The sequence below is a fragment of the Odontomachus brunneus genome, unplaced genomic scaffold (genome assembly GCF_010583005.1).
Source record: "Odontomachus brunneus isolate Ranch 3 - 2012 unplaced genomic scaffold, Obru_v1 Obru_scaffold_160, whole genome shotgun sequence".
NCBI lineage: Eukaryota > Metazoa > Arthropoda > Insecta > Hymenoptera > Formicidae > Odontomachus > Odontomachus brunneus.
The window spans coordinates 440975-457139 of record NW_022639610.1 but is presented as its reverse complement, the minus strand read 5'-3'; the positions used below and the strand labels follow the sequence as shown (position 1 = coordinate 457139).

General features: G+C 41.4%; 1 protein-coding gene across 7 annotated transcripts in view; it reads left to right on the top strand.

Moving 5' to 3' along the window:
* Positions 1–16165, top strand: part of LOC116850918 (gastrula zinc finger protein XlCGF17.1-like) — a 74541-nt gene that overhangs the window by 32642 nt on the left and 25734 nt on the right. Inside the window, exon 4 of one of the 7 annotated variants that reach the window (XM_032829768.1) lies at positions 7997–8422. The exons of the other annotated variants lie outside the window; for them this stretch is intronic. The gene's annotated coding sequence lies outside the window, so the exon portion shown is untranslated. The remainder of the gene's footprint in view (positions 1–7996; positions 8423–16165) is intronic. 7 annotated transcript variants of the gene reach the window in all.

Below are 16165 nucleotides of genomic sequence, written 5' to 3'. Positions count from 1 at the left end.
CGTTTAGGATGAATACCGTGGGAGCGAAACGAATCGATGGTTCGTTAGATGGTTTGCATTGAAATGATAACGCGCCGCTCCCTTCTGCGAAAACGTTTATTTAAACGTTTTGCGGATGAGGAATTGTAACAGAAAACAGATTTGGGGGGCAAATTCTGATAATAATAGTAGAGAATAATAATACGAGTATCTACAAAACGAATCATGTATTAAATACGTTGTTAATTTCAATAGTACATACAGATTGTATATTGTTTTATTAAGAAATAATTTTATGTCATTATCATTAAGTATAACATTTGTAAATTTGTAAAATTGAACACAACATTCCTGTATCATTTTGCAAATCATGTACAATTTAGAGTTATTAATTGAAGAAAATTGGTGGATGATCGCGCATGATAATGTGCATCAATATTCTTTAATTAATAACTAAAAATTTACATGGTTATTTGCAAGATGGTACATAACTTTTTCGTTTATTTAGACCTAATATACATATATACGAGGTATGAAACACTTAATGTTAGACATCCTGTATTGTAATAAATAATAGTTATTTTTCTAATAATAATTGTTTAATTTATTCTTCGAGACTCTTTATTATGCAGTATTGATTTGTCGATAGACTGTATATTTTTCACACGGTTTAACCAGGGAAACAGGCCTTCAGCGCCTTGCGTGTTTGCGGGAGATACTCTACCAATTTTCACGAACACTGAGGGTGCTGATGCTAACCGAAAGATCGCGTGAGCGAGACGGAGGTCGTTCCAACCACTTAGGATTTTCGGTCGCCTCGACATATAAGTGCCTCCTATTTGCCGCGAAAAAGGCTGCATATTTTTCCACAATTTCACCAGACTTGTTATAGAAATTAGAAATAAAAACAGAGACAATTTAATAAATTGAATGTCTTTAAAAGTAAGCGATAAGAAATTTCTCATTTTCGAATAAAATCGTTCGCGTAATTTACGATTAATTAGCTATTTTAATTAAGAAAATCATTAGCTATTTTAATTAAGAAAACCATTTACACGTTTGATAATATCTTCTCTGAGTTACCACACGAAGTGACACCTGTCATCCGTGACAGATGAACTTTCGTTCAAAATTTAACTATTCGCATTTGGCGTGGCATTATCAATTCCTGTACCTTTCGCGATCGTACCCTCGTGGTAAACAGATTTTATCAGATTTGCCATCATTAGTGAAGAAACGCGGGGATCCCATAAGCGTTTCTTAACGTAAAAGTACGCAAATTTCTTAACCACGCGAGAAGAATGCCGCACAGACGTTAATTAAATATCGCTGCACGCAGTCTGAATCTATGTTTAGCGCGGGCATAATCAAGATCGTCTATCTGCCATATTTCCCTTTAATTTTCCACGGACGCGCATCGCGTTCCTACATAACGCGCTATGCGCTGGATAAGAGATCGCGGTTCCATCATCGACAAGATTTCGATGAAATTATGCTACTTATACACCAGCAGTGTGGCTTGTACCGCGACCATCCATAAATAAACATAAACAGACAGCTCTACTGGCATACAACATTTTTTTCGCCGTTTGCATATTACGATATCCTTATCGCCATTGACTTGCATTTTCTTCGAATAAATCGCGCCATGTCGGTAGATACGTATTATTACTAATGCACCAGTATAAACTCATTTTCTACTTTGTTTTTCCTAGTAAGTAGGCGGAAGCCCCTTTTATCTGCATTCGCGCCTCTTCAATTTTCCGCAGCTGGACGCAATACTATTTCTTGTAATTAGCGTAAGCGATTATTAACCGAACCGTTAATAAGAGATCGTTGCATAATTCGATATCATTACCGTGCGCTATATATATAATTGGCTGTAGTTATGCAAGAATGATTCAACCATGGAATTCAAGCATGGAATATGTTTCAAAGAAAATCAAACTGAAAATACGTGATTTAAAAAATATAGATAACACTAAGATATTTCGCAATTGTTCAAGCATGATGAATTTCCTTTTCTTTAATTCATTCACAAGCTTACCCCTTAAAAAAATATGTGTAAAAGCCGTAATTAATAAAAAATAGTGCAACTAATAGAAAATAAAATTCTATTTTCTAATTAATTTTAGACGTCTGTATGGCATTGAATCCTTTTCATATTGTGTAGAAACTATCCATTAGTAAAACACAAATTCAAAAATTATAATTTTGTAGGTTGGATAATTCTTATATAATTATGGTCAAGTAAAGAATGGTTTTTATCATAACAAGACATTGACATAAAAATATATGCAATCACGTTATATTTCTTTATTATGATCTGTTTTATATATTGCAACAATATTATGTATTATGTATTATGCAACACGTGATATATTGAACGTAACATATGTAGTTACACTTTTCTTTTGCATATAAACAGCAAAATTGACTTTTCGTTAAAATAAATAACAAAAGAGATTTTTAACACTTTGTTCAATATGTGATAAAATAAAAATTAATGTCAGCTTAATTTGTGAAGAGTGTAATTTAAATTTATTTATGCTATTTAATTGAGATTGATTAATCTTAACAATTAAAAATTAGAATTTATTAGATATAATATGATCGTCGTATTCTATCTTACTGTTCAAATTTATGAGATGAGACATGACTCGTTAAAAATATAACGGCTTGCTTCCTTGATATGATATCTCTTGTCTTGTATATTCCTTATGAATATGCGGAAACAGCTACTTGTTTTACGGTGTAACGTATTTTCCTGGCAGCCATCTCTAGATAAATCTCTTGGTTGTCATAGATAACAGCTACGCAGAGAGAAGCATTTATTATGACCAACAATGATTAATGTTAATCCCACTTTATAGCATAGATGTTTTTTTATAACTTCCAAGTTGCTATGCTTACATTTATTGTTAAATATCTGTTACGACATTGTTGAAGGTTACGAACATATAAAAATAACGTTAAAATATGGCACAGTAAAACATGTGACGAAATATTACTATTCTGTTACTAGTGAGTAAATCTCATAATAGAAAAGAAGTAATATATTTATTTGACGCACAATGATCTAATATTGAGAAAATATAACACTTTGAGAGAGTTAGCATTCGAATGAACTTGGATTCGTTAAAGAGTCAGGTCCGTTAAAGACCGAAACACACGCTATACGTTATACGCGCGATGATAGCCTGGTAATGTAGTAAACGAAATGAATGGCGTATTTAACCGGCTTTTAATAAATTTACCGCGGCAATTATTTTCCACTTTACGCTGCTACAGTCGGACGGGCTCTGTAGCCGCGCGCGCTCGGGTTTTCCCCTAATTATCCGCGAACAGACAGACCCGTCTGCCATAATGTGTGCCTCGAGATTTGATAAAAATCGCCTTCTCTTCCCCCGCCGCGCTGCGCTTGAGCGTATGCACTTTTACCGTACAACGCATCCTTACCCCCGTCGGCGTTTGCGCCGCGATCCGGCTCTCATCCGGATGTAAGTGTACGTCATTGCCGGCGGCCATATGAAAATGCATCTGCTAAATGCTATCGCGGTCGTCCATTAAGGCGAACTTTTATACGGAACGTGCGCGCTGCAGGGTTCCTTCGGCTTGCTAATTAAAGTAGCCGCATCGCCGAGTGCTAATGAGCAGACGCAGTCATAACTTAACTCGGCAATTACCGTTGCTTTATTGCGCTCGACGTCAACGTTATCAATAAATGCAGATCTGTTCGCGCGGGGATCGGAAAACGCGCGCGCGCGCGATCGATGGCTGGATGATGTTCTCTCCCGTGAACACGACGGTGAAACACACGACGCGCACGTGGCACGTTTGTACTTTTTAATTTCACGTTGGTAACGCGCATTAGAATGAATAATCGAGCGGACTGAGATCCGCGATGTGAAAGCCCGCGCGGACTCGACAATCCACGTATTCCACGAATAAAATCGCGTTCCTCGAGGTTTCTCTCTAACGCAACGCTCGCGATCGTGAGGTTTCTCGTAACAAGTCTGGAAAAACAAATTTATGCTTCTCCTCAAATAACTACTCCACGAGAGATAAAAATAATTTGCTTGGAAAAATAATTATCGCAGTTAATTTATTCTCAGTGACTGCACAATTTATTCCCGACAGCTTGCAAGATATCCGCAGCGCCGACTCGCAACTAATGCCTTTTCCGGAACGTAATATATCCACATTAAGAGTCGAATCCAGGTAGAACGTAAGCTAAAGAGCTAACCATAAACCTAAAACGACCACTGAGGAAGCACCGTGAAAACTGGACGGCGCGCAAGATGGTGGCTCACACGTGTTCATTAATAGCATACGTCGGTTCCCGCCGATGGAGCCGGTGGTGTTCCAGGGGCTTTCGCGCGAGAGAACCGTCCCTTCGGTCGCAGAAAAGTTGCCGGCAAGTAAAAGCACGAACATCGTCGCCTCGCCCGCAATTCGGAGTAACTTCGCTTTACCAGTCGCCGCTGCTGCCGCCGCGTTTCTGGCTCGCGGAAAATGTATCTATCCGTAAACTTGCTTCGGGACGTACAGGCGCTAACCACCCACCCACCGTGTGTGTATGTGGCGCGGCTATGTACTACCGGCACGGCGATGGGGCCGGCGGTTGTCGAGATTCGGTGCAAAAAAGTTCGGCAAACGAGGAAATCTCGAAAACTGCGACGGGAACTTTCTCTAACGATACCCGGCAGTATCATCGCGAGCTTAAACGCGGTTATTACAAGTCTCGCGCGCTGTGCTACCACCCGATCGATCGATCGCGACAGCGACTTGCTGTTGACAGCTTTTTAATAAGAAGCGAAGATATTTGCAACGGAGTTCTGTCGTGAAATCGAACTTTTATGCCTCGTGTTGTCACACTGACTTGATGTATCGAGCTCCTCTAAAAATAGTAATAAAAAAAATTTTAATCGACATAATATGTAATTTAATAGGAAATGTAAACTAGTCTTGTAACAGAAAAAAGTAGCGAATGGAAATGAAGAGAAATATGATTTTGAATGACTAGCATAATTTCTGATCTCATTTAAATGTAACCTCCTGAGAATCTATTCGAGCCAAATTGCTTCGCAATATATCTGATCCATATAGTCACGTCTTGCAGCGACGCTGCGTGACGAAGATTCCGAATTTCCAGCAGCCGGATAAACCAGCCGGCGGCACGAAATTACGACGAAAGGAAAAGGATAGCCGTAACTCATCCCTGCCCTGGAGAACGTTTTTAGGTCGCGTAGTAAGGCGGGGGTGTCTGGATGCTGCCGCATCGATCCGATACATCACGGGGGCATTTACATCCCCCCACCTGCCCCCGTCTTACGCTCTCTCCCGCGCTCTCTCTTCCTCTCTTTTTCCATCCTGAAGCTCCATCTCGGCCCTACGTCGCACCGCCGGGGTGGTTTCTCCCGTGCGGCCGCTTATGCCGCCACTTTCCTGGGGGCGCTTGCGCGGCTTTTCCTCCCTCTTCCCGACTCCACCACGTCTTTGCTACCAGGACCCCCTCGCAACCTTTCCTCCTCCTCTTCCTCCTTTTCCTCCACCTCCTCCATCTCTTGGTCGTACCGCTCGACGATGCAACGGCCATTGTCTACGCGTCAAATCTTTCCACCCCTAAGCGGAACGACACTCCGCCCGGTCGGAGAGGAGCGGTCGTTTACACAATTTTTGGGACTTCCGATCGTACGATCGAGAGCATCTACGACGGCGATGTGCTCGAGAAGAATGTCGCATCCGTCGGACGCGGGATGAACGAGAGTGACGATCGAGGGAGATTTGCTCGCGAAAATTTCAGACTTTCCTCCGACGCGCATTGGCGTTTACTCGTAAGAGCGACATCTGAAGTACTTTCTTTCGCCATGCGATTCTTTCCTCGCACTTATATGCATATGATCTTTCATGCGACCGATAAATTTAATCAATATCCAATATTCCAATATATATCTCCGATGTTTTTATATATTTTTATATATTTTTCCATAATATATAAAAATTTATACACGCACATATATTGCGTTATAGAGACACAGTACTGTTATAATGTCCTTATATTTTTAATTATCGTTGTTATTATTGCTACTGTCGCCATTGCCATTTCTACTACTATATTATTATTTGTTTTGGTATTGTTGCTAGTCTATTTTTACTACGTATGACTTTGCAGCTGAGGCGTAATGGATTTCATTGCGAGTAGTGTTCGTCTGATGCTGTTGTTTCTGCACAACAATCTTCGCCCGCTTCCACCGGGCCCGGGAAATCATGGCATTGTAATAAATAAATATGTAATGACGACACGCGCCACATAGCGCACGGAAAATGCCGATTCGCTGAATTTTTACGGATGCGCGCATGACTCGCTCGCGTCTCATCAACCGGTCGTGCGCAATGCGTGTTGTAACATCAAACAGACCGGGAGTTTTTCATTCTGATTGCTACGCGCCGAGCAATTACGAGATAGCATCGTGCGCGAGTATTTTTAACGGGGAACGTGAAATCGTATACGCGCTAGTCGCGGAAAAATGATGTCATGCATATACGAGTTTTCCCGCGGCATCGGTCATCAAAGTACCGTTAAAAACGCTTTCTTATCACCTCAATCCTTTCAATGTGCATTGTATATTTTATGCTTGATGTCGGTGTTAAGTGCCGTGTACGGTAAATGATTGAAATTACTTGTTTGTACAATTACCAGGGTATTTGTACCGCATCAGAAATTTCTAAACAACATCGTTTCAACTGAGTAATTTCGCCTTATGCATATTTACGACTTTCTCTTACGATACGATCCAGTTGAATTTGCCCCACCACGAAGGGCGAAATTCACGAATCGTTAGTGTCGTCTTATCTCACGAGGGATAGCGCACGGTGGTTTAGCATTTTGGGGGCGAATTATTGGAACTCGATTCAGAGACCACGCCCAAGATGATTCTTTAAGCGAGCCAGTATCAGGAAGCAGAAGGAGTCTCGGCTACACGAGCTGAGGAAGATGACGAAGAGAGCCAGGGCTTGGAAGGGTAGGAAGTTGGAAGGGGATGGCTCTTTGTCTCGGGGACTCGGATTCTGGAGATAGAGGCTAATTCCTGGCTGCCACCCCTCGAGGAATGTCGACCTCCACCCTGCACAAGCTCTCCTCTCGTCCACCTTTCCGTCCTCTCGTCCTTTTCCTTCGCTTTGCTGGGTACTTTGATGTTCCTAATTTGATTGAAGGAATCCGCCGTACGGATCCTAACTTCGTCTTTATTGATTGCTGTTTTGTTCAGCGTTCGAAAGACCAGCAGACGCGCCGCAAGATGCAAGCGATGTCTAATCCGAAATCCCTTCGACGGCGACGTTTAAATTCCGTTGATCACCAGCGCCATTGTTCGCCCCGCGCAAAAGTCTATACGACTCGCTTTGTTCGGCGCCCTGATGGAAAAAGCGCAGGACACAATGTGTACGACGACAAAGTCATGGGGATATCACAGATAATGAATTTACGGCTAACTTAATCCTCACACATATAACGATGAAATATATTATATAAATATAGAAAGATGATTGTGTGAGATTTACATTTTGAGATCTCGTGTGATATAACGGTAATTAGTCTTCACGATTTAATCGTAACAATAAATTTTTAATCAAGTGAAAGAAAGAAGGTAAATAAGAGCGAGTCGCGGTTGCTAGTGCGGGTATAAAACTTTATGGGAGGATAACAATGACTTCAACACAGTATCAACGCCCGATATTTTCCCGGATTTGTAACGTACGTGGTGAATCAACTTTTCACATCAGACCAAAGCCCTTTAAATCCTAAATTATTAATATTAATTAACTCCAATGCCCATCCTCAACAAATTATTTTAACTACGCATTTTATTTCATGATTCCTCTTTTCCACAGAGTGTTAATATTAAAGTCAAGTGATAAATTTAAATAAATTTTTAAACGTGCCGTAATAATAGGGAATAGATGCTTGCAGAGTCGATAACTAACGTAACGGCGCGTTATTCGTTGCACGTTCTAGATCAGCCGGAGACCGATTCTTTCCGACACAATTTTTCTCAGCGGCAGTCTTACGTCTAATACCCGAGGCAACTTATGCTAGCGACAGTTATTACATCGTAACTATCAAGACTCGTCGAAAATTCGTTTTGATTATATCGAAGTCGCTGGCGGCGTCCAGCGATCGGGCTTCTAATCTGATTCGAGCCGCTTATACGGAACCAAATGTCGATATCCACTCCGGCGTGGACTTCAACTTCCTTTTTTCCCCGGCTCGTCCCGCCTCCCTCTGGCCCGTAAGGAAAAAAGGAACGCTATCAGGAAACCCGATAAAGGGGGGTCCGCGAATTTTCTGCAAAACCGGAGAGACCTCGGCCGAGAGCTACGCCGTATCTTATCGTGAAGCAGACGTCCGCGGCAGAATCCCGGACTCGGGCATCCCATATAGGTACGTACCTGTATTATATCTGCGTCGTTCACATATCTGGATAGAGCGCATCATATTCCCCGTACCTTCTTCTACCTACCGCACTGTATCGATACGTCGTACGTATACGGACAGAATATCGTGTGCACGTGTATCTATATTATATTTCGCGAAATATCGAATGGACGTCGTATCTTCTCGTCGTCTCGAGCGGAGGCGCTGCGCTACAGGATATTCTATAGCACGACCCAGAATGTACGCCAGATTGCCGTCCTCGGAAGCGTCGTTTATGCGAAATCCCGATTGTTTAGGCTTTCGAAGAATGACGCGCGATTTGCAAAAGTGAAACGATCGAATTTACATGTCGAAAGTACGTAGAAGATATTCTCTCTTGAAATACGCGAATTGACGCATGGAAAAAAGGCTGTAATTGACAGATATTACAAGATAACAATTGTATATTCAGATATTTCAGATGTATATTTATATATACATATATATATACATATTTATATATACATATTTATATATACATAGATGTATATTCAGATGTATATTTATATATTTCATCATACTACAATTTCATTAATTTTATTAGATCTCGGTAATTATGACGAGGCTATTGTGCGTCCCGGAGCATAATCATCGTTGCCAATTAAGGAAATCATTTATGCTACGTTATCGTACCGTGTACTCGAATCGCACATGCATTCAGATCCGCGAATACACCATCAGCTTTGTACAATGCGCTTTCGAAGTACCGGATGGACATTGGCTTCTTTTCTTTCGTTTTCTCCTTCCTGTTGTGCAATGGACGGCCCGTATCTCTTTTATAATAAGTATTCGCGTGTATTTGTGCACGAAATACACACCGACTTGTACATATCAGCAAAGTACCCATTACCAGTATTCGAGCGGTATTAATCTGCTCGAGCTAATTGCATGTCGATTACAGTGATCGTAACGAGTAAGCCGATAAATACTGGAACCAAGTGAAAAGTTTCCGCTCGAAACGTTTTAGGCCGTGCGTGCGATATTGAGCGTTGGATAGTGGTTGTTTTGATCGATATAAAATATCGTCAGGTCATTTGCGAGATATTATTCTGCTTTATAACACGTGAGATTCTTCCTGCAATTTGCGAATTAAATTACAGGAATTACGTTAGTCCTTTGTAAGTATATTTTGATAACGTACTATTATTGAGACGCTTATGACTATTAAATTTTGCAAGATATTTATTTACTTTATATCAAATTTTGCACTAAACACTATACGTGTTTGCATCATGCAATACACCAAAACCGCGATGTATGAATACGGCTATTTTTAAACTGTCTCATGTATTTGTACTAAAAGAGATTTTAACATTTATAATATCGTATAGAAGTTGATCCGAATTATTGAATACATTTTTTTAACTCTAAAATTCTAATATCAGGGAGTCACATAAACTCTAAATAGGAGTAAATTTTAATCAACACATCTTCGTTTGCTCATAATTTCCGTAAAAATAATCAAAATTCAACGCTTTTTTTAAATCTGTATAAGAAACATTGAGATATATGAATATATTGATGTTTTTACGATTCAATAAAGCTGAAAAAATGATAATAAAAAAACAAAACACATATTTTTAAGGAGTGCTAGATTTGGAAAATTAATCTGGGTAAATTTTACCCATGTTTAGGGTTCTAGGATTAAAAGGCTACTATATTATGATAAGTATATCATTATGTTAATATCTGTTTTTCATATTAAAAAATATACAATAAGTTTTTATACCCCGTATAAAACGATCAAACGATGAGTCCATTTCGCTTCTCTTCGCTCGAATTTTGCAAAAACGGCCGCGGGCATGTCAGGCTGCGGTTGTCCCCGGGAACGAGAACGGTTGAGGATGGAGGGCGGCACAATGGTATTACTAATGATTTTACTTCGGGCAACCCTCAGGGCCGTCATATCGATACGATAGGATACCGCGATACGCGGGCAGAAACGCCGGTCGGGATAAACCAGGAACCGCCAAACCCTCCCCTTCCGTTTCTACTGATGGCGTAGAACGAAAGAGAGAGAAATAGAGAGACAGAAGGAGTCGAGTCGAGTTCAGGGGTTACGTCTACTTGATCGACCCTGGCGACTATCGATGATTTCGTTTACCTCAAATGGAAAAGAGCGAATAAAGCCACAGCAATGCTATACATTATAGTGCAATTTCAGCTCTTGAAACACGGATTCTCCTCTCTTCCCGACTAATTCCGCTGTACACTATTATCTAATTTTTGTTTTTGTCTACAGCTTTTCGAGTATTATAAAGCGTTTCCTGCTTATTAAAAAACGTGTCATAAGTTTTTATTATATTTAGATATCATAAAGGAAACGTGTTAAATCAATGATCCTTAATGTGCTATAACAAAATGAAGATATTTATTTTTCTGCTGCTTTTTTAAAAAAATGATATATAATAAAATGAAAAGAATAATTGTTATTCATTTATATCGAATGCACTTAATGCTGCATGATCGAGCAACTTGATGAAAAACGCAAAGGTGAATTTGTTAACATTGGCGAAAGTAATGAATAATTTTCATCTACAAGATGCTAGTATGACTGCGAGAAAGCCTGAGATAAACAAATTCGATTGTGCATCGGCTTGCAGAAGTTTCAAAAAGAAGAGAGGGACAACTGTATTTTCGCCGGCGTGTCGTTTTAGGGGCTGTTACATTCCCGCGAGGCTGCACAGGGTGCCTTACCCTCTCCGTACAGCTAAATGTCTACGTTCCTCCTACCATCCCGTCCCTCGTCGTGTCGCTCGGAAACTCACTTCGCCATTCCTATGCCGGAAAATCCCTCGCGGCGCTCACTCAATCATACGCTATTTGTGCCGCGACGACCACGCAACACACAATCGGCGCAAGAAAAAGGTGTCCATCGGGCAAGAAATCCACCCTGCCTGGTCCTGGCGTCACTCAAGATCTCAGTCTCGCACCCCCTTGTCTGTAATCGCAGTTTTGCTTCGACCATCACGAGACCACAGACTGGTCGCTGGAACGCTTTGCTGGAAATATTAATCGGAGACACTTCTGTCTATTTACTGATCCTAATTTATTACGCTATTCAACATATAGCCTGTATTTGTCAAGCAACTATCCCGTTTGTATGATTTGTCAAATATAAAAGTAAAAGATAGATCGTTGAGAGCACGCTGAGGCGAATATTGATAAATTCCATGCCGTATAGTTTTGTGCAACGTATATCGGACTTATACATTATGTGCAAACGTGTAAGATCCGCGATGGTATTATCGCTCTGAAGGGTAATATTATTCCGTGTTTAACACAATCAGAATGCTCACTTACTGCTGGAAAAAATGGTAATTCCCAGCTCCATAAAAAATATTATTTATTTAATCCGACACGCTCGCGCAAAGGAAGCGGAACGTGTTTTGCCGGCTTAAATCTCGTTGAGTCACTACCGTTAAGTACGATTAATTATTTTAAGCTTTCCACTTCACGAGCATTGCGCAGGATCCATTATCTGCTTTCCGCAATCAGCACGAACCTTGCACGTCATTTGCATTTCGCATATTCGCAAAGTTTTTTTGATATCTCCCGATATATTCGCACCTATCCGCGAGCTGCAATTATAATCGATCTCGCAACGTCTGGTGCGTGACGCGCCGATGCCAGATACGCGGTACAATAATTTAACAGCCATTTGTTTGACGTCCGTTCGTTGGAGGATACCTGACTATAAGTATGCAGTTGATCTTGGTATCGCGCCTTTAATGAATTTCTTATTGCAGAGAAATAATGACAATGAAGATGCTCCAATTATTAAAGACATTGTTCTATTATCGAGAGTCTCGCAATATTTCTATATGCGTGTTGTGATTTTTATCTCTACATGTTACGTATCCAGACGACACTGATATAATAATAAGATTTTTAATATATCGTATGAGGAACGATAAAGAGTTAATATGAGATATATCGCGTAGTGTAAAATTGCACGTTGTACGCTAACCGTAGCACATTTATCGTTAGTCCAACCATCTTTTCTCTCCATTCTCCCACAAAGCATCCTCCAGCAACTCCCCGCGACGAACAATGTCTCTGTTTTCCGCTTCTCCCCCGCCGCGGAAACCATTTTTATTCGCCGCAGTATGCGCTTCATAATCTTTGTCGACTCCTCGAATGTCAGACTTCTTCTTGTTCTGACCGCACATCCTCCTTCCTCGAGCCCGTTCCTGCAACCCCCCTTCGCCGAATGTTGCCTCGTTTTCTTGCCAGAGTTTCTCCTCAGGATAGAGATCGCCTTTGTGCTTCCATCGACCTCGGTTGACAGGTGGAAATGGACGATTAAACGATCGACAAACCCGCCAAGAATTGTCTCGAAGCGTCGTTCAGTACGTCCACAAAAAGTAGTCGCATTCAAAACGAGGTGTGTTTTGTAACTCGCCGTTTACGTCTGTAATGTTAAAAGAATGCCACGAGAGAAAGAGGCAAACGAGCTACATTTGTTCGCAACGAACGTCGCGAACCAAAAGTTTCTCTTACTATATTATCAGAGCGAGCATGCCAACGTTTTTTGAAATTTCTGGCAAGAAGGATTTTAATTATTGGCCTGTTACCAGTTTTCTGATAAAAAAATACGTTGACAGTTACTCATCTCTCTTCGATTTATTCAGTTTTTTAATTATTAACGTATGCTTTGACAATGAAATAGATTTTTGCTCCACAACAGAAACGTTAGTTAATATTTGTACTAATTTTATTGCCTATATATTCCTAAAAATAAAAGCTTTGAAGAAAAATATTAATTTAAACCTAATGATATATTTACCCTTATAATTAATGTTATGACTTTGACTTTCTAGTTTTGTATTTTCCTTATTCTAGAAAATTCGTAGAAAATATCTTAGAATATATATACATCGGTACAAGGAGAGGAGACAGGCGAGAAGGCGATGAAAGGAAAAAGGAGGGTTGGGATCGAGAAAAGAGAGGAAGGGGGTTGAAGCTAAAAGAGAGGAGCGATTATTTATGGGGCGGTTGGATGGTGGTGCGTCCGTGCCATGCATAGACAGTACCTCGTTCCGGTCGGCAAACGAATGGCTCATTTTCCGTCCGCAAGCGTACGGAAATGCCGCTCTCGAGCGGCATTTCTTAATATTCGCCGATATCGGGAGATACCGGGGTAAGCCACGTTTCCATAGAAACGCAATGTCGCTGTGTGTTCAGTGACCGAGCAGTGACCGTGCAACGATCACGCTCCGTTGGAACGCGGCATCTCGTACGAATGCGCCAATTTGCATCCCTTTAATTCGACTAATGTTAACTTGCACACGAGTTCGCAAAGATCTTTGCCAAGCGCAGAATAAATAATGAAATATTTCGTGGTTAAACTCGACACGCATTCACTGTCATCGGCAATCGCGAGGCATGAGAATAATATCAGCTCCACATCGAGAAGAATCGAAGCAATTTGCCAAAATAACGCGTAAGCGAGCACACATCCCGCGCCGTTACATTAAATCATACACCAAAGTTCCAGATTTTTGTGATCAACGATGACGTTGAAAGCGCGAGAGCTACGTCGTCATCGTCGTCATCGTCGTCTTCGTTGGAATGGAGGTGCCGGGTTCCTCTTCTGACGGAGTCGTCGGGAAAAGAGAGAAAGAGGAGGGAGGACGGTGGCGGGACGGATGCAGCTTTTCAGAAGAGCTTTTACGAGTCGCATATGTGACCGCCATCTCCTTTATCCCCCGCTTTATATTCCTGGCACCGTGTTACATCCCTCCTACCCTTCGGTCGCCGGTTTCTTCGTACAACCATCACCTCAACCCTCACACCGAGTCGTTCCGTCACGGGGGCAAAGGGTGTCGGGAGGAGCTCCACCACCACCAGCAACGGCGGTGGCGGCGGTGGTAGCAGCAGCAGCAACACCATCACCATCACCGCCACCAGCCCTAGCCGCGTCGACCCTCGAAAGCTTCGCGAGGAATTCCTTTTTCATATTCACTGGGGAGTGATAGTCCGACGTAACCTAACAAATTTCCAGCCCCAGCCCTACGAGATACACCCTCAGTCTCGCTCACCCGAGCGCGCATTTAAATCCTCCAAGATCTCGCTCAGCTCGCGCGAGAACCGATCCTCTCGCGCTGCTTCCCGTCCAGTCCTTCCGTCCCCGTTCGCCATTCCACCTTCAGCCACCCCACGAAAAGCATGGTCGACCGCCACGACCGCCCAGGGACCGATTCTTCCCACGCACAATTTACAGTTTCACATTTTATTCCCATCGCGCGTTCGACAGCGGGGAGTTGGGGCAAGCGGGGGGCTCCACCCGGATAAACTCGTTTCTCCCTCCCGGTCGCCAATCATCTTTCCTGCCGGGTTTCTGCGGTTTCTTACGGCGAACGGGGGGGGGGTCTCTGCCCGGAAGTCCGTGGAATTGTTATTTATTATATTGGAATTACATTCGGAGGTGGCTGTTCATTGACCCTTGCGATCACCATAACAGACAATACGAGCAATTAAGTATACATCGCAGTGACGTAACCATTACTCTATTAGTCTACTGTTATTAATCTCTATTAGTCTAATTACTCTATCAATGAAAGTTAGTAAAATGTTTAACTGAATAGTCATCGTTCGCTTTAAGCGAGCTTTGATCTCTCGAAAGTTTTATATTAGAGCCTTCGAAGTGTCACATTTATAACCATCGATGTCAATTTATAGATACTCCGTTAGACTATAAATTGGTACGTGAGTAAATTGATTAGACATAATCACATACGTACATTAGCAGGCCGTTGAGTCACGCGTGTTTTATTATACCTGCATATGAAGACTCAATTGAGCGTAACGAAATATTTTCTCGTAATTGAATAATAAGCGGTTAATCAAATGTTAATCAAAGTGCGATAACGATCGGACAGACCATTTATCGCCGTAAACCGAGCGAATACAGAGTAATTATTCACGCAGTCGTCTGAATAATTGCTAGAAAAAATTAATGGATGATAAAAGATAAAAGAAGGATATTAAACGTATCCGGTCCTAAAAGTGCTCGGTAGGAAGTAATTAAATCAATGATAACCTTGCGATGCGTTCGTTCCTTAAAATGCGGCAGACTAAATTTTTTTTGTATATATTTGGTTATGTATATATTTATATCTCCATGACTCAAATATATTATACTAACCAATTTGTATTGATCGCGTCACATAACAATGTCTGAATTATTTTACACGACTGTATTTTAATTACAATATATTTGCCCACTTTTTTGCGTTGTAGCGAGACAACAGGACTTAACAAACGATAACAATTGAATAATCCACTAAAAACCGGAGTGGAATTATTGCCTCGCCGTTATTAACACTATATCATCGCAACTATTGCAGATATTATCGGGACCTACGACATAAATTACAGAAGGTGAATTAAGAGAAGCGGCTTGAAAGTTGTTAGCGTCGTATTTATAGTCCGACCAGACTATGTAGGCGGTTACTGATCTATGATCGTGACTAATCGATAGCCAGATCCGATTAAAATACGTAGTAATTCAATTTTTAACGGTCGCCGACTACAATCGATCACGGTTTTCACGCACGATCGCGGTTTTTTCTAAATAACTGATTGTCTTTCTTGCATGTAACGGTTACGCCATGGTTATGTAGAGGTAAAAGAGGGAGGGAGAGAGAAAGAGAGAGAGAGAGAGAGAGAGAGAGAGAGAGAGAGAGAGAGAGAGAGAGAGAGAGA